Source organism: Stenella coeruleoalba, assembly GCF_951394435.1.
Source record: "Stenella coeruleoalba genome assembly, chromosome: 15".
Taxonomy (NCBI): Eukaryota; Metazoa; Chordata; class Mammalia; order Artiodactyla; family Delphinidae; genus Stenella; species Stenella coeruleoalba.
The window spans coordinates 21,071,588-21,097,618 of NC_137161.1; the positions used below are offsets into that span (position 1 = coordinate 21,071,588).

The 26,031-nt window shown below is 46.8% G+C and overlaps 2 long non-coding RNA genes across 7 annotated transcripts; both read left to right on the forward strand.

The window, feature by feature from the left end:
• The first annotated feature begins 90 nt into the window (after positions 1–90).
• Positions 91–14,708, forward strand: LOC307198239. 6 transcript variants are annotated; one of them, XR_013831587.1, is made up of 6 exons: positions 129–221; positions 1,978–2,084; positions 3,510–3,667; positions 5,287–5,472; positions 6,586–6,685; positions 6,792–14,708. It is a non-coding gene; the product is annotated as an uncharacterized lncRNA (long non-coding RNA). The 6 variants fall into 6 exon arrangements; XR_013831585.1 differs by having other exon boundaries at positions 91–221; positions 1,829–3,667; XR_013831586.1 differs by having other exon boundaries at positions 1,978–3,667.
• A 1,988-nt stretch (positions 14,709–16,696) lies between these two features.
• LOC307198241 lies at positions 16,697–24,139 on the forward strand. Its single transcript, XR_013831591.1, has 5 exons — positions 16,697–16,783; positions 17,336–17,496; positions 18,778–18,894; positions 21,382–21,455; positions 22,095–24,139. It is a non-coding gene; the product is annotated as an uncharacterized lncRNA (long non-coding RNA).
• The last annotated feature ends 1,892 nt before the right edge of the window (positions 24,140–26,031 follow it).

The following is a 26,031-nucleotide window of genomic DNA, read 5'->3' on the forward strand; positions in this document are numbered from 1 at the left end:
CTGCAGGACCGCGAGCGAGGGATCCGCTCCCGGCGACGCCGCAGGCCTCGTCTCTGCTGCAGTTCCGCCGCCGCAGAGCGGGTGGAGGAGGTTCCCGGTTCCGGTGGCTTCTGTTTCTCTTGGATCCACGCCGTCTCCCAACATCCGCGGACATCCGCACCTTCCCGCACTGGCTGCAGTGTTTCCTCCTCTGTCCCGCGCCATCTCTCACGGCGACCCGGGTGCGTTACTGAGGGGAGCGCTGGGCACGTGGTCTGCTCCGCCCCCTCCCCCCACCCTAAGGGGAAACTGAGGCCCGAGGGGGCGGGGAGGGCCACATGTCGACTTCTCGGCCCTCGTGTCTTCGACAAAGAGGCCTCGGGTCACCGCGCCCCCGGCCGGCGCCGGTTCGGAGCCTCACCCGCCCCGAGGGGAGACTTGTGCCCGCTGATGTTGAGAGACAGGTCGGGTGACGCGTGGGCCCGAGGTCCCGCAGGGGGTCGTGCAGAGCCCGTGTGAACCTGGCCCGAGGGGCGCCAGAACCCCTGATTCACTGCCCATCACCTCCGACTCTAGCGTTTCAGGCCCCAAAGCCGTTCGTTGGTTACCGGCCAAATACTCTGGTGAGCGTTAGCCCATTTCCCCCTAATAAGCTTTAAGGGAAAGTGTTGAAACCTCCTTTTAACAAACGGGTATTTGAGCTTTAAAGTGAGGGCGCCCCAGCCCCTTGGGCAAGTGCTGCTCCTGAGGGCCTTGAACTGGGGGCCGTGGCCTTCCTGCCCCGCTGCAGACGGGGTGGTCCCTGGGCTCAGGGGGGTTCTGGGAACTGTGTTGCAAAGCCTTGTGCAGGAGAGTGGGGCTGGGTTTGGGGGCCAGAAAGGCCTGAGTTCAGATGCTGACGCAGCCCCTCGTTAGCCGTGGAACCTCGGGTGAGTTACTCCATTCTCCTGAGCTTTCCTTTCCTTCCAGGGGGGAAACAGCAAGCAGTCGGGAGGGCAGAGGCCTGGTCTGTGTCTTTGAACCCCCAGTGCCTGGCAAGTGGTTAGTAGGTACTTAGTTGGTATTTTGTGGGTGGAGGAGTACTTGAGGCATTTTTAGGAGAAGTTGGTCTTCCTGTGGCCTCTTGATGAGGGGAGATGGAGTCTTTCCATGAAGTGAGGATAGTGTTGGGGTCCCGGGCTTGGCTGGGCAGCTTTCCCCTGCCTGGGCGGAGAGCCGGCTGCTGACATGGGCTCCTGTGCCTGGCTCTTCTTCTGCCCTTTGTTGCCCCTGCATTCGGAAGTGATCATGGGCTGCCCGTGCCCTGGTCCCTGGTAGTGCTGGCAGAGGAGTTGCTGAAAGCGTTTCCCCGTGTTTGGAGGGTTCACTCCTGTCCCTTCCCAACTCTGGAGCTGTCCCACTCGGCCGTCCTCCCGCCGCCTTTCTGTTATTTTACTATTTTAATAATTACTGCACACCGCACGGCTTGCCGGATCTTAGTTCCCCGACCAGGAATTGAATCAAGGCCGTGGCAGTGAAAGCGCACGGAGTCCTAACCACTGGACCTCCAGGGAATTCCCCCCAGCGCCTCTTTCGATGTCTCCTGGCACCTGGTGTCTGTTGAGTGCCCTCTGCCTGGCTTGGTGCTGGTTTCTCTGAGGCTTTAAAAAAGGAGAATGGGAGTGGGTCTTGCCACAGCTGTGGTCTTCTGACCCTGGTCTCCAGTCTCAGCAGCCCTGTGTTCTTTTCTGCCTCTGGATTTGAAGTGGTTACAGGCTGCCCGTGTCCTGGTCATTGGTAATATGGGCCAAGGAAAAGTTGCAAGACTTTCCCCATGTTCAGGGGACCCATACTTGTCCCTTCCATACAGGACAGCCTTCAGTGACTAGCAGTGACCAAGCATGAGGCAGTCCGAGGATGGAGAGAGTCAGGCTGTAGTGCGTTCATTGCCTAAGACCCGAATCCCCCCAACACACACACCGTGTTTTCCTGTCGATGAGCATAATGGTTTCCTGCCAGTTGGGCAGATCACGTGATGGCTTCTTGTCCCCTGCGGGAGTGTCACATGGCTGCTGTTGCATGAGACGTGTCGTCAGGGAGAGCCGGGACTGAGTCCCAGCTAAGTGGTGTCCCGCCCGTTCTCTAGTACTTGAGTTGTGTGCAGGCTGTGAGGCCAGAGATGTTGGGTGCTGAGGTGTGGAGAGCGAGGGTGCAGTGGAGGCTTGGGCCCCCTTCTGCTCCTGAGCGCCTGGATGGAGGCTGCTGTGATGTTGAGAGGACAGAGATTCACATCCAGTGACCAGCCAAGTGCTCTTCTGTGAGCCTGAGCGAGAATTCTGTCAGGTGTTCAATCCTGGTGCCACTTACACACATTCCTTCAGGACCTAAGAGTTCTCAGTGTTTCTGCCATTAGTCTTCTCTTCAGCTCTTGGCAGGGACTGGTGAATAATCGGGTGGTTCTGTCATCTTAGGCTGGAAGTCTGGTCAGTGACCTGTCTGCTGGTCTGTTGCTAGGCCAGGCCGTTTCCCAGGATGCTGGCAGTGGCCTCCCTTCTCCGCTGCCTCACTGCCCTTTTCTGCCCCTGCATTCGGAAGTGATCGTGGGCTGCCCGTGCCCTGGTCATTGATAGTGCAGGGAGAGGAGTTGCTGAAAGCCTTTCCCCGTGTTTGGAGGGTTCAGTCCTGTCCCTTGCAAACTCTGGAGCTTTCGTACATGTCTTTCTTCCCACTGATTTGTGTTGCTTCCTGGTCCCTGGCGCTGTGTGCTCGCTGAGTGCCCCTGTTCCCGAACAGGGCCCTGCCTTAGCAGTTCATGGGCTGGCAGTGGAGGGCTCCCCTCTGGACGTTTTCTCTGGTTCCCCATCGCACCCCTTCCTCATCCCGCATCCTCAGCCCCGCCCCTCAGCGCTGATCGCCTAGAAAGTGTTGATTTGCTGATCGGGCCCCTTATGCTGTAATCTTGAGGGCAGCGCCTCCTTGTTTTGCGTTGCGTCTGGTGCCTGATGCACAGCACCTGGACCAAAAAAACCCCAAAGAGGTGGAGATGACCCATCTGTTGTGAGGTGACAGGGCTCCTCCCATTGCAGAGTGTCAGGGAACCAAGCCCTCCAGCAAGCCAGCCTGCCGGGTCAGCCTCCTTTTCTCCACTGGAATTGTTTCTGTAATGAAAGGTAGACTTACTATAATCTGCCTTAATCCTGGTCATGAGCAGGCCCCGTGGTCCTCTGTGGGTGATTTTCTAGTGACCGACCCGGACAAAGCCCAGTATAGTTGAGGATGCATATGTAAGTCGCCCTTATACTACGTAGCAGGCACGGGGCCCTCCCCCCACCTGTTACCCCTCCCGGTCCATTCTAGTCATTGCCAGGCAGCCACAGCCTGCAGACTGGCTAGCAGCAAATTGATCACAGTTGGCACATAGAGTAACGTAGGTATTATTCCTGTCACAGATGACCTGCAGACCCCCTCCTAGGGTTAAATCATCCTTGTTCCTGAGACCGTAGTGTGGCCGTTCAGGTACTGCAGTAACAGCCTGCCTTCGTGGGTGCTAGAGACTGCCAGCTGCTGTGCCAAGTGTTCTGTGCATCCCCCAGGGCCTGCTGTGAGTGCCCGTTCACCGATTTCCCTTTGCAGCTGGGTCTGTGTGCACAGAGGCTCCACAGGAGGCGTCATCTTCGTGTCAGCCAGGCTCTAGGCCCCGGGGCCCCAGGTAAGGCTTTTGGACCTTTCTCTGGAATGTTGTGTTTTTTGTAAAGTCACGTGTGTGCTTTCTGGGGCTTGGGTGATCGTGTAAGGGGAAGTGTGGTGACAGTAGCATCCTGCTGTGGGGCAGTCCCCCACATGCCTAGGGGAGGGCCCTAGAAACCTGCTTGGGTGAAGGGCTCCCCGGGGCATCTCCCTTCCGAGCCCTGGGGTGTCAGTGCAAGTACCGTTGTGATGGAGACCGCTCCCGCCTCTCAACCTGTCTAGCGCTGTGACCCCATCTCAGACTCCACATCTTCATCTGAAGAGCAAAGCTGGGATAGCAGCAAAAGTTCTAAAAAATTTTTCATGGTGTTGCCATGATCACATGATCCTGATCTTTTCAGCCCGAAAGCATTTGCAGTTTTTTATGCTGGAAGTGTGTTGACTCCCGCTGGCAGAGAGGTTTTGTGGGGTCTTGGCAGGACATGACAGAAACTGCTGGGACTCGGCTAGGCTGGGCTGCTCTCCCTGACCCAGGCCCCTGCTCCAGCCTCCCATCCTTCCTGGCTCTTTCTGCCCTTTTCTGTTCCTGCATCGAAAGTGATCGTGGGCTGCCCGTGCCCTGGTCACCAATAGTGCAGGGACAGGAGTCACTGGAAGCCTCTCCCCGTGTTTGGAGGGCCCAGTTGTCCCCTCCAAACCCTGGAGCTTTCACACACTAGCTTTTTGGTCCTGCCATTTCCTTCAGCGCACGGGCCTTTGCCGGCCCACATGTGATATGGTGACCGGGCTGGGCCCCGGACTTGTGGAGGTTCACTTTGTCTTTGAAGTAAAGGAGCCTCCGGACAGAAACCAGTCCATACATTTGTATTTGGACCTCACACTGGAATAAGTTCAGATAATGCTGAAGGGCACATGGGAGAACTGTAAATCGTGGGTTCTGCTCTATGAACTTAACAGGAATGGAGGACAACCCATAATACATTATTCAAGGCAGCCCATGACCGACATGCTTGTTTGTGTGTTGACTTTGCTCCTTTACTCTTTTGGTTTTTTTCCCTTTACTGTTTATTTTTTTTCTTTTTTTTGCGGTACGCGGGCCTCTCACTGTTGTGGCCTCTTCCCGTTGCGGAGCACAGGCTCCGGATGCGCAGGCCCAGCGGCCATGGCTCACGGGCTCAGCCGCTCCGCGGCATGTGGGATCTTCCTGGACCGGGGCACGAACCTGTGTCCCCTGCATCGGCAGGCGGACTCTCAACCACTGCACCACCAGGGGAGCCCCCCTTTACTGTTTCTTGAGCACAATGTGTATTGCTTCTCCAGGAGCAGCCAGTAGTGTCGAAAGAAAAATAAAGGTGGGCCAGATGTAGGAGCAAAGAGGGGTTCTACCAATTCTGAATCATTCAGAAAGCTTCCATTTGTCATGGTCTGCCAGAAGCCCGAGGAGTTCTCTTGTCAGTCACTGAAGAGAGAAGAGTGCTTTGACTCACCAACCTCTTTGTCGCCCCTGCTTTTAGTCTGTGCTTTGGTGGGTTCTCTTTTAAAAAGGGTGACCCCAGGTGTTCACTAGAGAAGAAATTCCAGGCCTGTGGATCTGTGAGTCTGTGTCTGTAGACTTAAGGCTTGCTTTCTGGTTCATGTTAGGATGTGGTGCGGCAGGAGGACTCTCCCGCCGTGTAGTCAGCCGTCAGCAGGGGGCTGCCCTTCTGCCTTTCTGCGCTGCAGATGTGTTGGGTGGAGGCCGCAACTCTGCCCCGGCGCCTTCACTTAGTAGACTCTGCAGGGGCAACGTGGTGCTCCCAAGAGGCATGTCTGGCTCCCAGACAACAGGTGAGGTCAGGTCCCACTCACCCCCCACTTTTGGCCTGAGGGCTCCTTTTCTTCCATCTACATTCGAGTTTCTCCTGTTTGATCCTGTTTTGCCAGATGTTTTTGTTCTCATCTCATGATGATGTGAAGGTAGTGAGACTAATATTTGTGAACCACCTGGTCCTCAGTAGCCGTCTAACAAATCTGAGACTTCCCTTGTCTTTCAAACCTGCCCTCTGCCCCTTTGCATCAGAGGCTTGTCCTGTCCCACAGCCTAGTCCCTGGTCCTGGGGCTCCTCAGCCAGCCTGGAGCATTTAATGGCTGGTGGTGACCATTTTGAAAAGACTTTATCTACCCCCCGTCCCCCCCCATCCCAGACCTGGCACTTTAAACCTCTGGGTGCAAAGTCCCACACGTTGAGTTGTGGGTCACTTGTGTAGTGTCCTCAAGCATTAATGATATTTTCTCATTATTCCTTCAAATGGGCCTGGCAGTCTTGATTTTCACCCATCTGGGCACCTAACGAGTCTTTCTGGAAGTTTCTCTTTCATTTGCCTTTCTTGGGTGGGCATATTAAGTGGGTCTTTGCAGAACAGGATGACAGCTGCTGGGGCCTTGGGATGGACTGGGCAGAGAAGTAATGACAGTGGTGGGAGAACTGCTGAGGACAATGGTCCATCCTTTGATCAAGATGCAGTGGGAACTTGGTGTCAAAGTTTCTGACAGTGAGATCAGACTGAGCTCTGGTGTATCTGGCCAGTTGCCTTTATTGGGAACTGTTTGAAAGAAAATTGTTTATTCTAAAAACCGAACCTTTGAGGTGTTTTCCTTTATTATCCCATCTATTCTGGTGATATCTAAGGTCAGTATTTTTTGTTTGTTTGTTTTAATATTTATTTATTTGTCTGTGCTGGGTCTTAGTTGGCGGCATGTGGGATCTAGTTCCCTGACCAGGGATCGAACCTGGGCCCTCTGCATTGGGGAGCGTGGAGTCTTAGCCTCTGGACCACCAGGGAAGTCCTATTCTGGTGATACCTAGTAGGGCCTAGTCTATTGGGACCCTCTCAGTGATGTTACTTGGGGAGAAGATGGTGCTGCAGATTAAATGCTTGTATGGTTCTTCTCCCTCCTAGGTCAGCGTTCGATCTGGAGATCGTTGAGGAAGTCCCAAGGCCATGAGTCAGTGACTTTGGGGTGACTTGGGATCTGGCATTGCTGGTATTTCTCCCCAAGGTGAGTTAATGCCACGGGCTGGGAATCCACCGCCAGAGGGTTGGCTGGTTTGAGTTTATGCAAATGGGAACTCCCAACCGTTGGTCTCGTCTGTCTTTTCTTGTAGATTCCTTTTGTTCGTGGACACCAGCGGGGCAGAGAGTGGAGAGTGCAGTCCACACATGAAGAGCTCCCCGCCGCCTGCTCAGAGTGTCATGGGAGAACTGTTCACTCAGCACGAGAAATCAGGGCAAAGCGCTGGGACTGGGGGCTTGGGGCCCCCTTCAGCTGGCTCTGAGTCCCGACAGCAGTGCCCTTGGGTGCCATGGACAGGGAAGGCCTTTCCCCGTCCCTCTGCCATGCCTGTGTGACTTCAGCGACCAAGAGTTTTTCTCTTGAGCTGGCAGCTGCTCATCATCATCACTTTTCTCTCCACCCATCCATTCAGTAAACCGTATGCACCCGCCCCACCTGCGTTTTAAGTCAGTAACAAGCCACGTGCCAGCGAGGCTGGGCAGGGAGAAAATGGGTCACAGGCCAAATCCTGTTTCCACTCTGAGCCTTTCCGTCCTGCTCCTGAGGCTTGGCACGTGGGCTGTTGTTTGAGGTGTTCTGTTAGGACGGGCATGAACAAACGCTGGTGGTTGGCTCAGGTTAGGACCTGTGAGAGTTGAGGGCATCGAGGAACAGTCAGGCCAGGGCTTGGGAAGGGTGATGGGGACCGGAGTGAGACAGGTGCTGATGTCTTGGGGTAGCTGTGGGTGCCTGGCTAATGAGTACGTACCTGCTTGTGTGACCAACTGGCCTAGTTTGCCTGGAATTGAGGGCTTTCTCAGACATGGGACTTTTATTGCCAAAACCAGGAAAGTCCTGGCCAAACTGGAACAAGTTGGTCAACTTATCTGGGTGTAAAATACATGGTGTCAACTTGAGAGGACAGGTTACTGAGTAAAGGTGAGAATGGTGAACGTGGAGCTGCCATTGGTGGACTCAGTCTTTTGGAGATAATTGGGGTAAAATCAACAGTTGCACTGAGGACACGTATGTGAACTTCTTAATCTCCATTTTATAGATGGAGGCGTCTACATGAGGAAGTATGTCCCAAAGGCTGTGATGAAAGGCTCTACTTAATTGTCCAGTTTCTGCATTTGGAATTGAAACCACCTTGGCTAAGCTGAGGCAGGATTCAGGCTGTCAGGCCTGCCTGGTGGCTTTGACACCCTGAAGGTCTGTGCAGGGGCAGGCATTCTTCATGGCTGAAATATTCTGCCCTGCTAGCCATTCTTCATGGCTGAAACGTTCTGCCCTGCTAGCCAGTTCCTGGTAGAGGCTTCCAGAAGTGGGCAGTCCTTTTTCTGTCTCACTCCGAGGACTGTCCTCTGACTTCTGTTTGCCACCTTTATTCAGCTGGTTGTAGCTGCCTGGAAAGATGCCAAGAGAAGGAGTCTGGGTCCACTGGAGCTAGCTGTGACTGAGCGTGATGTTTGCTGCCATGCAGGAACAGCAGCAGCGGGACACAGGCCAGTCCTGAACAAGTGTTCCTGGGGACCCCGGGCACTGGTCATCATGCTAGCCCTGTTCTACCGCAGTGTGTGAAGCACGAGCCATCCCAGGTCTGTAGGGCCTGAGGAGATCTGAGGAGAGCATTCATCCAGGGTGACCCAGGCACCAGGCTTAAGGTCAGTAAGGCACAAACCTTGGCTGGGAAACTAGGCCTCGCTGGAGCAGCTGGTGGGAGATTAACCAGACATTATACTAGACATAGGGGTACAATGGTGAATAAGACAGTTTGTGCCCTAAAAGGGGTCACCAATAAATATATAGATAATGTCTCCACACACCAAACATTACAGGACGTGCAGTGCTGGGCACTGTAGGTGTTGGGGATGCAGCTTTAAACAAAACGGGGTGCCTCCTGGAGCTTGCTTAGAACTGCTGTCCATTATGGCAAGCCACCAGACACTTGTGGCTCTTTTAATAAAACTTAAAATTCAGGTCTTCAGTTTTATCAGCCACATTTCAAGTGCTCAGTAGCCACAAGTAGCTGCGGGGTTGGACAGTGCAGATACATAGAATATTCCCGTCACTGCAGGAAGTTCAGACAGCGCCAGTCTAGAAAACAAGGCGTTGAGTTCCATGAAAGGAGTTGCTGGGACACCTTTACAGAAAGGCTGTCATTTGAGGAGTCCAAAGAGGGTTGCTGTGCCTGGCGCTGCATTCCTGTGATTATGGGGGGGGATTGGGTAAATTGGGGGCATCAGCCCGGAGGGGGTGTGAGAGCACTGGCTTCCGAGTCACAGACCTGGGGTCTAACCCAGCAGGGTGACATAATGTGGGTTTCCATCACCTGACCTCCGTTTCCCCTTGTGAAATGAGAACCACACCTCCACAGGAATATGGTGAGGTAAGGATTAAACAGACTTGTATGTGGAAGCCTGTGTAGGGTGTGGCTTCAGAAAGTGTTCAATAACTGATAGCCATTATTATTTATTGAAGTTTCCTCTTCAATTTTTTTTTGTCTTTTTTCGGCCTTGAGGCTTTCAGGGTATAATGCTGAAGTTTCCAGGAAAGCAAAAATAGTTCCCCTCCTTTTACAACTTAAGATATGTATAATGCAATGGTTAATAAATATCTAGAAACATATACCCCCAAATTAGAAGATATATGCTTTTCTCAAGCACCTACATTTACAAATACTTTTTATGTTCCAGGTTACAAAACAAGTCACAAATACCAAAGAATCAGTTATACAGATTACATTTGTATCATACTACAGTATAATTAAGGACGATAACAACAAAAATGGGTTTGGAAAAATCCATATATTTGGAAAATTTAAAACGTTCAAAAATAACTCGTCAAAGATGAAACCGGAGGGGAATTAGAAACTACTTAGAACTGAATGATAATGAAAATTTCTACATACCAGTACTTGTGAGATGTAGCTAAAGTAATTCTGAAGAAGTTTGTGCCTCACGTGCTTATATTAGAAGAAAGGCTGAATAATTTTTATTAATAAGTAATAAAAAATAGAAGTAATGAGAATAAAAATTAGAGCAGAAACTAAAGCAGAGGGCAAAAATACAACAACAATCAACATGGCTAAGAGTTGGTTCTTTGAAAAGTCATGAAACTGATGAAGAAAAATAATTTCAGGAAGGGAAAAGGACATAGGACAGAACTGGGATTAAAAAAATACAGATTACTTTTCACGTATAAAAATTTAAACTTTGGGACTTCCCTGGCGGTCCAGTGGTGAGGACTCAGTGCTCTTACTGCCGGGGCCAGGGTTCAATCCCTGGTCGGGGAACTAAGATCCCGCAAGCTGCATGGCGCGGCCAAAAAAAAAATTTTAACTTTGACAAAATGAGCACATTTCTAGAAAACATCCAAAAAAGTTGCCTCAAAGAGAAAGAAAACTTGAATAGTCTGATAAAACCCATCTGATAAAAGACCACAAGGGAACAATAAAGTCAGATTTATTCGCCTGTTGCAACATAAACTTTTTTGGTCACTGTTAAAGCTGTGACTTTCTCACAAGAGGAATTTTTGATCCTTTCTTGAATAGACATATAATGACCAAAACATATGTCCCATTGTTAAGCGACAATTGAATGCAGTCCATTTGGAGGAGGTTGAAGGGACCCTGGGCTCTGGCTTCAGACTGTCCTCAGTTTTGTCGGAATTTGGTTGTAGACAGGACATGCATGAGAAACATTGGTCAGGCCTTTAAAATCTTCCCGCCAATGTTGGCTTTTGCTTACAAGAACTTTCTGATCAAGTCTATTATTCTGCATAAACCCAGGCAAGCTGGGTGTCTGTCACCTATAATCCAAAGCATCATCGATTCTTTTTCTAAGCTTGTCAGGTATGATGCTTATTAGGGTATCCTATGATGGGCCCGGCCCTGGCGTGAGGCCCAGCAGGTGGTGTACTTCTTCAGGAAGACTTGCCTGCTTGTGGTGCTGGCCTAGCTAACACAGAAGTCCAGAAGGCAAGGGGACCAGCTGATCCGTTTAAATAAGTGTGTGTCAGCTGTCACTCCCAGCCTCCAGACAACGATCCGTTCTCAGGCTCAGCCTTGTTTGTCAATCTACCTACGTGTCTGCTGACATTAAAAATAAAACAGCAGACATGCCTCCTGCCAGTGGGAGAAGAGAGAGAGAGAGAGAGAGAGTGTGTGTGTGTGTGTGTGCGTGGTGTGTGGTGTGTGAAGTGGGCCTTTGTGGTTGGAGGGGACATGCTTCTACCCTGAAAATCCAGGAAAGTAGGCAGGGTTGTCCAATGACCTTGGTCAGGAAAACCCATGAGAAACTGGGGAACCTATTGCTGCCAAAAGATGCAGAAACAGAGAAGGAGGGGCCAAGGAGACTGGAAAGTTTTTATAATAAGTTTTTTTCAAATAGCCCATGATTAGAGCAGTAGATTGGATACAGTAATCTGCAGGAAAAATCGTAACTTTCTTCGCTAACTAACCAAGCATTCCAGGATAATATTTGGCGTTGGTTCATTATCTTTCACCATCCTTGCCAAAAATCTCACATAGCATGTCAGTTGTATTCACTGAATAATATTCCATTGTTTGTATCTATCACATCTTGTTTATACATTCATCTGTTGATGGACATTTGTGTGGTTTCCACCTTTTGGCTATTGTGAATAATGCTGCTATGAACATCAGTGTACAAATAGCCATTTATGTTCCTACTTTCAATTCTTTTGGAGAACGGGGTCTAGGCGCACGGGCTTCAGTAGTTGTGGTGCGTGGGCTTCAGTAGCTGTGGCTCGCGGGCTCTAGAGCACAGGCTCAGTAATTGTGGCACAGGGGCTTTGTTGCTCCGCGGCATGTGGGGTCTTCCCAGACCAGGGTCCAAACCCGTATCCCTTGCATTGGCAGACGGATTCTTAACCTCTGTGCCACCAGGGAAGTCCCCACCATCTTTTTTTGAGAATAAAATGTTATTGGGACACAGTCACACTAATGAATTTACCCATTGCCTATGGCTGCTTTCACACTACAACAGAATCGAATAGTTGTGAAGATATAGTCCATGATGCTGAAAATATTATCTGTCCTTTATAGAAAATGTTTGCCAACATGCACTTTAGATGATTCCTGAATGCATATTTTAAGTTTTGATAGTTAGAGAATTATTTTAGTCTATTTGAGGAAAAAATATAACCAGGGTGTCAAAACTGTGGTTTCATGAATGTTATTGTTTAGGAGGAAACTGAGTTTAAAGAGCGTGCTAATGTAAAGCGGACTTAATGAAATAGTTCATAGTGGTACAGATGGTCTTTGGCTCAGGCAAAATTGTGAAGGTGGGGAGGGAGGGCCTGATACTTGAGGCCCACTGGACCGTGCAGGTGCTGGGCGATAGCGGTAGATGCTGAGCATGACCAGAGAGCTTCAGGCCAACCCCTCTGTCGGGAATGGTGGCTGCTGCTCTTTTCAGTTAACAGTGATAGTAAATAATGGGCTGTTATGCCTGGTGCTTTCCATTTCTCAAAGGACTTTCACGTCTATTATCTCAAATGGATATCATTATTTCCACTTAGCAAATTCATCCATTAATTCCTTACCAAGGATTTATTGAGCATCTATCATGTGCTGGGTGGTCTTTTAGATGCTGGGGATAAAGCCATGAACAAAACAGGCAGAGCTGCTACCCTATGGACCTTACATTTTAGTAGGGTGGGTATCAGGATTTTGGCAGCAAGGAATCAAAATCCATGATGCCCTCTGGCTTGGGCAATAAGAAAATCTATCATCTGTCATGACAAGAGGTGCAGTGTTAAGTTGGGCTGCAGGCACAGCGTGCTGTTGGTTTCGCTCTCCTTCCCCGTGTTTCTCTTGAACCTGCTCATCGCCATGTGTTACCATCCTCTGGTGGGTATCAAGTTTGCTTTGGTGTATCCTGACATGACAGCACCCACAGGAAAAACAGAAACACTGTTTCTTCCTTGTGTCTCTTTCTTAGAAATGAAAAACTTCCCCAGAAGCCCCACTGCAGACGCTGCAGACTTCCCCATGTGTCTCATTGCCATTGTATTATTTAAATTTAGATCGGACTGCATATTACAAACAATGGTTCAAAGAAGTGTTAAATACAAAATGGAGACTGGACTTGAGAATTCCCTGAGCAGACAAAACCATTTAAGCACACAAGCAAAACTAAATCCAGCTTATTTCACGAACACAAGTGAAAGTTAAGTTAGGTTATTTCTTAAAAATGCCTCTGACAACCATCATAAAAGAAACTTAAGTCATCTTCCTGAAAATGGTATGAGATATTGGGTTGACCAAAAAGTTCGTTTGGGTCTTTCTGTAAGATGATACAAAACCCGAACGAACTTTTTGGCCAACACAATAATTGCTTTTTAAAAACGCAATGCAGAAAAAAAAAATGCAATGCAGTATTATTAACTAGAGTTACCATGCTGTACATTATATCCCCATGACTTATCTATTTTATAACTGGAAGTTTGTACCTTTCGACTCTCTTCATCCATTTTGTCCACTCCCTGCCCGCCACTTCTGGCAATCACTGATCTGTTCTCTGTATCTATGAGCTTGTCCTTTCTTTCTTTAGATTCCACAGATAAGTGACATCATACAGTATTTGTCTTACTCTGTCTGACTTATTTCACTTATCATAATGCCCTCAAGGTCCATCCATGTTGTCACAACTGGCAAGATGTCCTTCTTTTTTATAGCTGAATATATATACCACATTTCCTTTATCCATTCGCCCTTTGATGGACAATTAGGTTGTTTTTATATCTTATAAATAATATTGCAGTGAACATGGTGCATATATCTTTTCACTTTAGTGGTTTTGTTTTCTTTGGATAAATACCCAAAAGTGAAATTGCTGAATCATATGGTAGTTCTATTTTTAAATTTTTGAGGAAACTCCATGCTGTTTTCCATAGTGGCTGCACCAATTTATATTCCCACCAACAGGGCATGCACAAAGGTTTCCTTTTCTCCATGTCGAGCCGAAACTTGTTATTTCTTATCTTTTTGATAATAGCTATTATTAAATATTATTTGATAATAATTCCAACAGGTGTGAGGTGATATCTCATTGTGGTTTTCATTTGCATTTCCCTGATGATTAGTGATGTTGAGTATCTTTTCCTGTACCTGTTGGCCATCTGTATATATATCTTCTTTTGGAAAACATCTATTTAGATCCTTTGCCTATTTAAAAATCAGATTTTTTTTCCATTGAATTTATGAGTTCTTTATCTATTTTGATTATTAACCTCTTATCAGATACATGATTTGCAAATATTTTCTCCCATTCAGTAGGTTGCGTTTTCATTTAGTTGACAGTTTCCTTCACTGTGCAGAAGCTTTTTAATTTGATGTAGTCCCACTTGCTTATTTTTGCTTTTGTTACCTCTGCTTTTCAGGTCAAATCCAAAAAATCAGTGCCAAGACTGATGTCAAGGTTACCATCTATGTTTTCTTCTAGAAGTTTTCTGGTTTCAGGTTTTACATTCAAGTTTTTAATCCATTTTGAGTTAATTTTTGTGTATGGAGTAAGAGTGGGGTCCAGTTTGATTCTTTTGCATGTATATTTCCAGTTTTCCCAACACCATTTATTAAAGAGACTGTTCTTTACTCATTGTGTATTCTTGGCTCCTCTGTTGTAAAGTAATTGACCTTATACACGTGGGTTTACTTCTGGGCTCTCTATTCTGTTACATTCATTTATGTTTCTGATTTTATGCCAATACCACACTGTTTTGATAACTACAGCTTTGTAATATAGTTTGAAATCAGGATGTGTGATGCCTCTGGCTGTGGTCTTATTTCTCAAGATTGCTTTGGCTATTTGGGGTCTTTTATGGTTCCATATAAATTTTAGACTTGTTTGTTCTATTTCTGTGAATTATGCCATTGGAATTTTGATAGGAATTGCGTTGAGTCTGTAGATTGCTTTGTGTAGTATGTATGTTTTATTATTATTAATTTCCTTCCAGTTTTATTGAGATATAATTGACATACAGCACTATATAAGTTTAAAGTGTACAGCCTAATGATTTGACTTACATACGTCATGAAATGATTATCACAATAAGTTTAGTGAACATTCATTATCTCATATAGATGCAAAATTAAAGAAATAGAGGAACTTCCCTGGTTGCACAGTGGTTAAGAATCCGCCTGCCAACACAGGGGACACAGGTTCAAGCTCTGGTTTGGGAAGATCCCACATGCCACGGAGCAACTAAGCCCGTGCACCACAACCACTGAGCCTGTGCTCTAGAGCCCGCGAGCCACAACTACTGAGCCTGCGTGCCACAACTACTGAAGCCCACACACCTAGAGCCTGTGCTCTGCAACAAGAGAAGCCATCACAATGAGAAGCCCGCACACTGCAATGAAGAGTAGTCAACGCTCGCTGCAACTAGAGAAAGCCGTGTGTGGCAACAAAGACCCAATGCAGCCAAAAAAAAAAAATAGAAAAAAAGTTTTTCTTGTGATGTGAACTCTTAAAATTTGCTCTCTTAACAACTTTCATATATACCGTACAGCAGTGTTCGTTATATTTATCATGTTGTACATGACATCCCTAGTACTTATTCATCTTATAATGGAGAATTTGTACCTTTTGACTGCCTTCATTCAGTTCCCCCTTTCCTCACCCTCTGCCTCTGATAACCACAAATCTGATCTCTTTTTCTCTGAGTTTGTTTATGTGTTTGTTTTTGAAGTATAACTGACCTACAACACTATGTTAGCTCCTGTTACATAACATGGTGATTTGGTATTTCTATTCATTTCAAAATGATCACCACCATAAGTCTAGTTACAATATGTCACCATACAAAGATACTGCATAGTTATTTACTATATTCCCCCCACTGTATATAGCAATCTATATGTGATTTTTTTTTCTTTTTTTTTTTTTTTTTTTGCGGTACACGGGCCTCTCACTGTTGTGGCCTCTCCCGTTGCGGAGCACAGGCTCCGGACGCGCAGACTCAGCGGCCATGGCTCACGGGCCTAGCCGCTCCGCGGCTATATGTGATTATTTTGAGTTCCTGATCTCTTAAGTTCAAATACATTTTTACAACCCTGCATTTTTACTTTCCCCACCTTTTTTTTTACTTTCCCCACTCCCACATGTACTGTTTTCAACATCATATTTTACATCTTTTTTTGTGTGTATCGCTTAACTACTTATTGCAGTCATAGATGATTTTACTGCTTTCGTCTTTCAACCTTCACAGTAGCTTTACACACTGCTAATTTACCTTTATTGTGTATTTGCCTTTATCAATGAGATTTTTTCCCATTGTAATTTTCTTGTTTCTAGTTGTGGTCCTTCCTTTTTCACTTAGAGAAGTCCCTTTAACATTTCTCATAAGGTTGGTTTGGTGGTGCTGAACTCTTAGCTTTTGCCTGCTTGTAAAACTATTTTTTTTTAAAAGATATTCGCCATGTATTTCTTCTTTAGGTCTTTTCTTTTAAAATTAATTAATTTATTTTTATATTTATTTTTGGCTGTGTTGGGGCCTCGTTTCTGTGTGAGGGCTTTCTCTAGTTGCGGCAAGTGGGGGCCACTCTTCATCGCGGTGCGCGGGCCTCTCACTATCGCGGCCTCTCTAGTTGCCGAGCACAGGCTCCAGACACACAGGCTCAGTAGTTGTGCTTCACAGGCCTAGTTGTTCCGTGGCACGTGGGATCTTCCCGGACCAGGGCTCAAACCCACGTCCCCTGCATTGGCAGGCGGATTCTTAACCACTGCGTCACCAGGGAAGCCCAGCCTGCCTGTAAAACTTTTGATCTCTCCATCAAGTCTGAATGAAAAGAGCCTTGCTGGGTAGAGTATTTTTGGTTGTAGGCTTTCCCCTTTCATCACTTTGAATATGTCATGCCATTCCCTTCTGGCCTGCAGAGTTTCTGCTGAAAAGTCAGCTGGTATTCTTATTGGAGTTCCCCTGTATGTAACTAGTTGTTTTTCTCTTGCTGCTTCAAATATTCTCCCTTTAATTTTTTTCCATTTTAATTACAGTGTGTCTTGGTGTGGTCCTCTTAGTGTTGATCCTGTTTGGGACTCTATGTGCTTCCTGGACCTGGATGTCAGTTTCCTTTCCCGGGTTAGGGAAATTTTCAGCTATTATATCTTCAAATATGTTCTCTGCCCCTTTCTCTCTCTCTTCTTCTGGGACCCCTATAATGTGAATATTAATATGCTTGATGTCTCAGAGATCTCTTAAACTGTCCTTATTTCTTTTTAATCTTTATTCTTTTTTCTTTCAACTTCATTGGTTTCCACTAATCTGTCTTCCAGCTTGCTGATCAATTCCTCTGTATTATTTAGTCTACTGTTGACTCCTCCTAGGAAATTTTCTAGAAATTCCTTCTAGGTATTTTTCATTTCAATTATTGTATTCTTCACCTCTGGTTCTTCTTTATATTTTCTAACCTTGTTAAAAAATTCTGACTTCTCACTCTGTTCATCCAATATTCTCCCAACTTCTTTGAACATTTTAATGATCATTACCTTGAACTCTCTGTGGGGTAGATGGCCTATCTCAGCTTCACTTAGTTCTTCTGCTGGGGTTTTATCTTGATCTTTCATTTGGAAGATATTCCTCTGTCACCTCATTTTGCCTAATTTGCTCTTTTTATTTCTGTGTATCTGGTAGGTTGTTTACATTTCCCATCCTTGGAGAAGTGGCCTTTTGTAGGAGACGTCCTATGGATCTCAGCAGCACACTCCTCTCTCTGGTCACCAGAGCTATATGCTCTAGGGGTGCCCACTAATTGGGCTCCATGTTGTGGCAGACTGACTGCTGTGGGCAACCTGGTAGGTGTGGCCGGCACTTGGTCTCGTTTGTTGTCAGGCCCTACCTTGTGTAGAGGCTGCCAGCCACTGGTTGGCTGGCAGGGCTGGGTCATGGGGCTGCTGGCTTTGTGATCCTGGGGTGGTTCTGGAGCTAGTGCTGGCTCACTGGTGGGCAGGGCTGGGTTCTGGAGTGGGTGACTGTGGGGCTGGGAGTCTCAGATTTAGTGTCAGCCTGTTGGTGGTGGGACCAGTTCCTGGTACAACTGGCTGCAGTATCTGGGATGTCCCAAGGCTAGTGTTGGCCCACTGGTGAGGGAGACTGGATCCTGGACAGAGGGCTGAGGGGTCCAAGGTGTCTCTTCTGTGGACAGGGGGAAAGGTGCATTAGAGGGAACACTGAGGACAGGAGGGAAATCATTTACTCTGCTTCCCATTTAGCAATCTGAAAGAAGCCACTTCTTGAACTATCCCCTGTCCTACCCTGTAGTATATCCAGGACAGCTGGACAGCCTGGTGAGGTCAGGCAGAGGGAGCTATCTTCATTATCTTGGGCTGTCAAAACAAAATACCATAGACTGGGTGGCTTAAATAAAATAATTTACTTTCTCACAGTTCTGGAGGCCAGGAAGTCTAAGATTATTGTGCCAGCCAATTTGGTTTCCCGTGGGGTCTCTCTTCCTGACTTGCAGATGGCCGCCTTCTCACCATGTCCTCACATAGCAGAGACAGACAGAGACAGAGAGTGGCCTCCCTGGTGTCTCTTTTTGTTGTTGTTATTGTATTCATTCACCTGTTTTATATTTTAGGTTTCACGTATAAGTGATAACATACAGTATTTGACTTTCTCTATCTAACTTATTTCACTTAGCATAATACCCTCCAGGTCCATCCATGATGTTGCAAATGGCAAAAGTTCATTCTTTTTTATGGCTGGTGTCTCTTACAAGGACACTCATTTTACCAGATTAGGGCTTCCCTTTTATGACTTCATTTAACCTTAATTAGTTCCTTACTCCAAATACCGGCGCACTGGGGGTTAGGCTTCAACATACGAATTTTGGGGTTACATAACTCTGTCCATAGCAGGAGGCTTTGAAATTTAGTTTCCCTGAGCTGCCTGGGATCCTAAGTGGTCTAAGTAGACCTAGAGATGGCTGTGGAGCTGGATGGAGAGCTTGCTAGAAGGGACCACAGTACCAGAGTGAGGTACCAGATCTGCCCTCTGCCTAAAATTCAGCATGTGCCATGGTGAATTGCAAATGTTTATTAAAAGAATCAGTTGACTGTGCCTTCTTTTTGTAGGTGTCACATGAGTGTCCCAAGTTCTCCAGCCTTCAGGAGTCACCCTTTCCTTGAACATCCACTGAATATCAGCTCCCAGACCTGCAGGAAATCCATTCAAGAGCCCAGTACATGCTGGTGTGTTTCCATAGATCCATCCTGTCGCTGTTGCATTTTTCTCTGCATGGCTGCATTGTGCCAGGCCTCTTTGTGGTCACCTACAGCCATTTCTTCACCTCTTCTCCCAGTGGCCGTTCTTTCCCTGAGCTATTTTGCTCTGAACATCCTCTGAGCAGCCATGGCTGGCTCCAGGACAGCACAGACCCCAAACTCTGGCCTGATCTTGTTTCTGCCTCAGAAGCATGTGGTGCTGTGGCCTCAGACGCCATCAAGGTGTCTTCTAGCTCATCCAGGCAGGCCTGTTCTCAAACGTTCAGCTGGGAGAATGTGACAATTTTCTGGAGTTTGATAATCTTCCGTCTTTCTTGGTGATCCACGGATGGTCTCACAACCCAGCTGAGTACTTATATTCAATCCCAGGAGATTATGAGAAGGTGTTGGTTTGTAGAGGAGAAAGATGGGAGATGATGGGGAGGAAGAGAAGATGTGGGGAAGCCAGAGAAGACAGAGGAAAACGTATTACAACTTAACCCAATTTAACTCAAACTTGAACTTGCATCCAAATCACCTAGAAGGCTTGTTAAAGCACAGAGTGCTGGATCCCACCTCAGAGTTTCTGATTCAGTAAGTTTGGGGTGGGGACCAAGACTTCGCATTTCTAACAAATTCCCAGGTGATACTGATGCTGCCGGTCAGGGGACCCCACTTTGAAGACCACTGACTTCATCCCCAAACCATATGGGAGGCAGTGCACCCCCTTCAGACACAGTGTTTTGCTTCTCACAATGGGTAGGCAGATCCGTTCCTTCTTAAATATCCTTGTGGCCAACAGCCAAGTCCATCTGTTGGTTCACGTAGTAGCAAGATGTCCAACAAATCCCTAAAGAAACTAATGAGCAGCTTGGATCCAGCTCTTTATTGTCTGCCAGAGGAAAGGCATCCATGCTTGGTAATGAGCCTTTGGTCTCTCTGCCAGGCTCTGTGGCCAGAATTAAGCACTTTGTCATCTAGCTGGTAAAGGACTTTCTTGACAGTATTGAACCAGAAAGCCTAACCAAGTCATGTACTTACATCCCATTATATTGGGGGAACAGTGGATGGTCTCTACTCTCAGAAACCTGTTTGTTTCCATCTTGGTGGTGTGCAGGACAGGAGAGGGTGTGTGTCCCACATCATGCAAAGTCCTGGGACGTGATGGCCGCTGCTCCCGTTCACACATTCCACCAGCATTTTGTAGCCTCCTGCATAGTCTGACTGAACTAAGTCAGAACAGGGCACAGTGACAAAATACGTCCAGGATCTGCTTCAAGGCTAGGCCTGTGACACAGCTCCATGCTGGGTGTATAGTGAACCCCCACGAAATGTCAGCCTGGATTATTATGAGTTTGATTAAGAGCAGAGTGTTCCCATCACGATCTGGTATAGAACTCTCTTGCTTGATGCAATTCACAATCTCCTTCTGGGAGGAAATTAGCATTCTTGATAAATGTTTAAGCAATTTTCTGATAAACTCTAACAAGATTAAAACCTCCTTGGAGAAATCAGCTACCCAAACACTCAGCTGATTATCAGACATTCTTTATCTTGTATTCAAGATACAAGTTTAATAATGCTTATCCAACCATTCTGTTTTCCTGGGAAATGTCCTTAACAAAAGGGAACTCTGACTTGGCTTTGTGGCATGATCAAAGTAAAACTTTGTCACAAGCTTATAAATAATTTATCTGAAAAAATTTAAAACAGTCATTATGGAGGTAGGACACAGGAATAGTAATTAACATTTTTAAGTACTTGCTGCTTGCCAGATATTATAGGAAATGTCTTATATAGCTCATCTTTCTTTCTCTTTATAATGAGTTGGGTTATCATAGCTCTGTTTTACTTATAAGATGCTCAGAGAGGTGAAGTGACTTGCCCAAGATCACACAGCCAGTAAACGGCAGAGCCAAGTTTCAAATCCAGGTCTGTCTGAGTGCAGAGCTGGAGCCAGCAATAGCTTCCCTCTTCTGCCTCTGCCAAAGGATTATAGCGGGAGATGGAGAATAGGATATTCTCTGAGAGAAGGACAAGTATAGGGCTGTGGGACTGCACAGCAGGGACAGGTCCCTCCTAGGTACAGGGCTTGAGAAGGAGCTATGGGGGAAGAGGTTTCTCAGCCCAGAAGAGGATGTAGGGGAGGGACACTAAAGACAGCAAAAAAGGCAGTCAGGAGCAATGGTCTGCACAGAGGCAGAGTCAAGGCCCAGGTATGTTTGGAGGATATGGTGGAGTTCAATCTGGCAACTGCAGGAGTGGTCCTCAGTCCTTTCAATAATGAGAACCGTGTCTTCTAGTGTTGTGGACCCTACGTGCTGCTAGTTGGATTCTTATGACTCTGGATTGACAGAGCCCATCCCAGTTCTATCACCTACTGGCTGTGTGATCTTGGGCAGATTACTTCACCTCTCTGAGGTGAAGCTTTCTTCCTGTGAAAATTGGAAGGTAATAGTAGCATTTCTCTTATAGGATTGCTGTGAGCATTTAATGAGATAAACCATGAAAAGCACATGTCCAGCACCTACTAAGTGCTCTGTAAAAAGGTGAGGTTTTAATGTGTAACTGATTCATGGTGGCATTATGTCACTATTTTCTCAGTAGGGCTGTGAAAAATTTTTTTCTTATTTTAGTGTAATTTCAGACTGCTAAAAAAGTTGCAAAAAGAGTACAAAGAATTCCTGAACACCCTTCATCAATATTATACATATATATACATAAATTTCCCTCCTGAACTGTTTGCAAGTCAGATGCAAACCCGTTGGCCTTTTACCCCTAAACACTTAAGTGTGTATTCCCTAAAAGCAAGGACATTCTCTTATATAGTCATAGTACAATGATTAAAATCATGAAACTGACACTTATACAATACTATTTTCAGCAGACTATATTCAGATTTTGTCAACTGTCCCATAACATCCTACATAACGAATGAAACTCTTGGATCATATATTACATTCAGTTTTCCTTTCTCTTTAGTCTCCTTGTAACAGTCTCCTGGTAACAGTTTCCCAGTCTTCTTGTCTCTCATGACCTTGACATTTTTGAAGAGGATATATAGGCCAGTCACTCTCTTTAGGTTTGTCTGATGTTTCCTCATAATTAGATTCAGGTTGTGTTTTGGGCCAGAGTGCATTTCAGTGCCTCACATCATTGTGAATATTTTTGTTCATGCCTTAAAATAGGGTCCCCTCGTGGGAAGAGCTGGGGGGCACTGGACCACCTGCACAAGAATCCACTGAAGGACTCGATAAACATGCAGACACCCCAGTACCCCTGAGAGTGTGGGCCAGGAATCTACTTGATTAACCAGCAGCAGTGTGACCAGTTGTCTACTTGTCTACGTTCCTTCCAAGACATGGCCAGTAGATGGCGGTGCAGTGTGCACTTTCAATGCAGCTTCTGCATTTCTGGAAAGATCTCCGTGTGAAACTTCCTGTGAATTCAAGTTAACATCCACCAGGAGAGCTTGGCTGCTTAAGCTGCTCTCCCCTCCTGTCCCTTCGGAGTGACTTCTCTTTTTTTTTTGCGGTACGCGGGCCTCTCACTGCTGTGGCCTCTCCCGTTGCGGAGCACAGGCTCCGGACGCGCAGGCTCAGCAGCCATGGCTCACGGGCCCAGCCGCTCCGCGGCATGTGGGATCTTCCTGGACCAGGGCACGAACCCGGATCCCCTGCATCGGCAGGCGGACTCTCAACCACTGCGCCACCAGGGAAGCCCCAGAGTGACTTCTCTTGATGCCCCAGGACCTCAAAGTGGTCAGAACTCACTTGGAGGTTCCTAAACTCCTCGAGGTGAGAGACCCCTCTTTCTGAAGAGCTAGCCAAGCAACTGTAAAAATCATAATACCCCAACTAGCATTTACTGAGAACTTACTGTGTGACTAGCAAGACTCTCACCTTCTCATTTAACTCTCACAGCTGCCCCTGAGAAGGAGATTGTTAACCTTCCCACAGTCACACAGCAAGTTCCCATCACTACCTCCTGTTTCCGTCTTGGCTGGAACTTGTGCTTGAGTCAGAGTTGCAGACGGGGAGCAATAATGTCTGTGTCTCAGACCCAGGCTCTGAGAGCTTGGGGAGCGCCCTGAGAAAGGAGGGGATGCTCTTCCCTGCCTTGGGGGCCAGGGTGACTGGGCAGGGAGCTGCAAGGGACAGATGCTGGGTCAGTCCCCCTGTTAAGGGGGCTTCAACTGTTTAGGGAGGCAGACACGACATGGGTCACAGCACATAGAGGGCCAGTGGGCAGGCTGTCTAGAGACTCTGAGAGGCTGGAGGGACTGAGGGGCTTTCAAAGACTGGGGTGAAACTGCACAACTCAGATTGGGATTTGAACCCATGGGCCGGGACTCGAACCTGGCCAAAACCCAGACGGGGACTTGAATCCACTGTCTTTTAATTAAAATCACATATCTGGTCTCAGGACCTACTGAAGTTCAGGGTCTTTATGTCTCAGCAATTCAGTGAGAGGCAAAGCAATAGGTAAAAAGTGGATTTACTTAGAGGGGTACACATTCCATAGATGGAGTATGGTGTGTCTCGAAAGGCGAGAGTGGCCCTGGGAGAAACACCCTCCACGGACAGAGCGTGGGCCATCTCAGAAGGCAAGAGGCCCTGAAATATGGGTGGTTAGTTTTTATGGGCTGGGTAATTTCATAGGCTAATGAGTGGGAGGATTATTCCAACTATCTTGGAGAAGGGGTGGAGATTCCCAGGAATTGGGGCACCGCCCACTTTTTGGCCTTTTATGGTTAGTCTCAGAACTGTCATGGCCCTGGTGTCATTTAGCATATGCTAATGTATTACAGTGAGCATAAAATGAAGCTCAAGGTATACTGGAAGTCGAATCTTCTGCCATCTTGGACCTAGTTGGTTCTAACCAGTTTATGTCACATCCAAAGGCTATGTCATTCTTTTAAAGGTTGTGCCTTGCCCCCTTCCCACCTGTTTCAGGGGGACACTGTGGGACATTCAGTCTGTGTAATGCTCATAATAGAGCAAATCATACTTGTTGAATTTGTTTCCGCTTATTTAATCCTTTTCTAAGAGGACTGAGGGGATTTTCAAGGGAAGGGATCCATGGTATCGGAGAGGATGGTGTGAAATGAGCCTGGAGACGTGGACAGGTAAGAATGTTCACCTGGAGATGTGGGAAGGTGGGGATTTTCACCAATGGGTGTGGTCAAGGGAAATGTCCTAGAAAGCAGAGAAGTTTGACTGGAGATCTGGAAGGCATCCTTATCAATATGTACCTCTGTTGAGGTCAACGCTGCACATTGTTTATGCAAGACCCCAACTCTCCTTCTTTGTTGTTAGCAGAACCCTGGATTAGTTGAAGTGGCCACCTGCCCAGCTAAAGAGCTACATTTCCCAGCACTGACAGCTAGTCCTGGCTAATGAGATGTGAGCCCACAAAGCTGGGCTGGTGTATTAGTCTGGATTCAATCAGGAGAGAAAAACCACATGGTAATTTGAATAGGGAAAGTGTAATATAAAGAATTATTGACTATAACAGAGGATTGAAGTAATGAGGGGTTGCCTAGTAAGAGGTAAAGAGAACTCTGAAGAATACAGGTGAAGTAGCAGATATAAGGAGCAGTCATGACTCTCAGGGCTGAGAAAGAGCTTTCCCTCCCCTATGCCCTCCCCCCAGTGCTGAGGTCCAGACTTTGTTGGATTGGGCACAGCTATGGTTCACTGAACAGCAGAGAAGTTACTGAGGTCTGCCCTAGTGGAACTTGCCAGAAAACTGCCCTCTATCATACAAGGGAAAGCTATCCTGATACCACTGAGGTATCTCAATGGAAGCACTTGAATACAAAATTGCCAAAGGTGGGGGTGCTGGAGGAAGCTACCGGCCTTTCAGTGCTTCTGGCTGCTGTAGACTAGGAACAGGTGCTGGAGCAGCTGCCTGTGCTGTAGGAGGCTGCTGAGTGACCCACCTGAACCAGGAAAGGGTGGGCTCCTGGAAAAGCCCTCTAAAAGGGATTCGATTTGGCTAGTTTGTCCCTTTTGCACTTGGATCTTCCCTTTCTTCCTGCATCATGGATCCAGAATGAAGAGGACTTGGCACAGAGCTGCAACTGACATGTCACGTGAGTGAGAAATAAACCACTGTGGTGGTCAGCCACTAAGATCTTGGGGTTGTTTGTTCTGCAGCACAACATGCTGAAACCTGACCAATACACATGAAGAATGTTTATATAATAATTGCCAGTTACAGTAAATAGAACTTTCCTGTTTTGTAAAATACTATGAGGAGGTGAGAATTATGGTTAAAGAAAGAGCCAATAAGTTCTAAAGCAAAGAAAAAGAGTCATAAAAACACTTCCTGGACATTAGAAACACTGATGCTTTCAAATTTATTACAGGAGCAGGAGAAGAAAGAAAAAAGAACAAAATGGGAAGGAGAAAGAGAAAGGTAAAATAGTAAAGAAAAAGCAAAAATAATTTGAGAATACTGTGTTTATAGACAGCTCAACTGACTCCTTGGTATTGCTCAGGAAAATAAGAGGAATATTATTAAACCAGAGCAGCCTGATTTCTGCTTATGTAGAAGCCACTTCGAATTGCCTGTGGGAGACACAATAGAGAGAATCTCTCTGTCCTCAAGACATATGATTGAAGCCATTGTGCTCTCTCTCAAAGGCATCTTAACATGCCTTGTCTGTCCTCATCAGCAAGCACATGGGCTTCCCGCTGAACTCTAGTTTCAGAATGACCTTTGAGGTGTCCCCAAGGATCCATAAAGTTAATAGCTTTTATTTTGAGTCAGACACCAGCACACAGTCTCTCAATTTAGTGAGGATCCAGCTATTGGCTTTCATAGAACGTGGCAAGAGACAGAAGCAATTGGCTTTGATGGGTATGAGGAGGAAAAGGTGGCAGAGTGAAAGCCCCGCTGACCCTCTCCAGCACCTTTCAGGTGGACAACAGCAGCAGCAGAGACAAATTGATGGAGCAAGTAACAGAAGCACATGTCATCTGAAATGAATGTGGCAGAGTTGAGCAAATTGGCAAGAGTACCTTCCAGACGCACAGAGATATCTCTAACCCATTTAAGGAAGACATGGAGAGTCCCTGCCTATCTCCTGGATATTAAGTAGGTACAGATTTCCTAAAA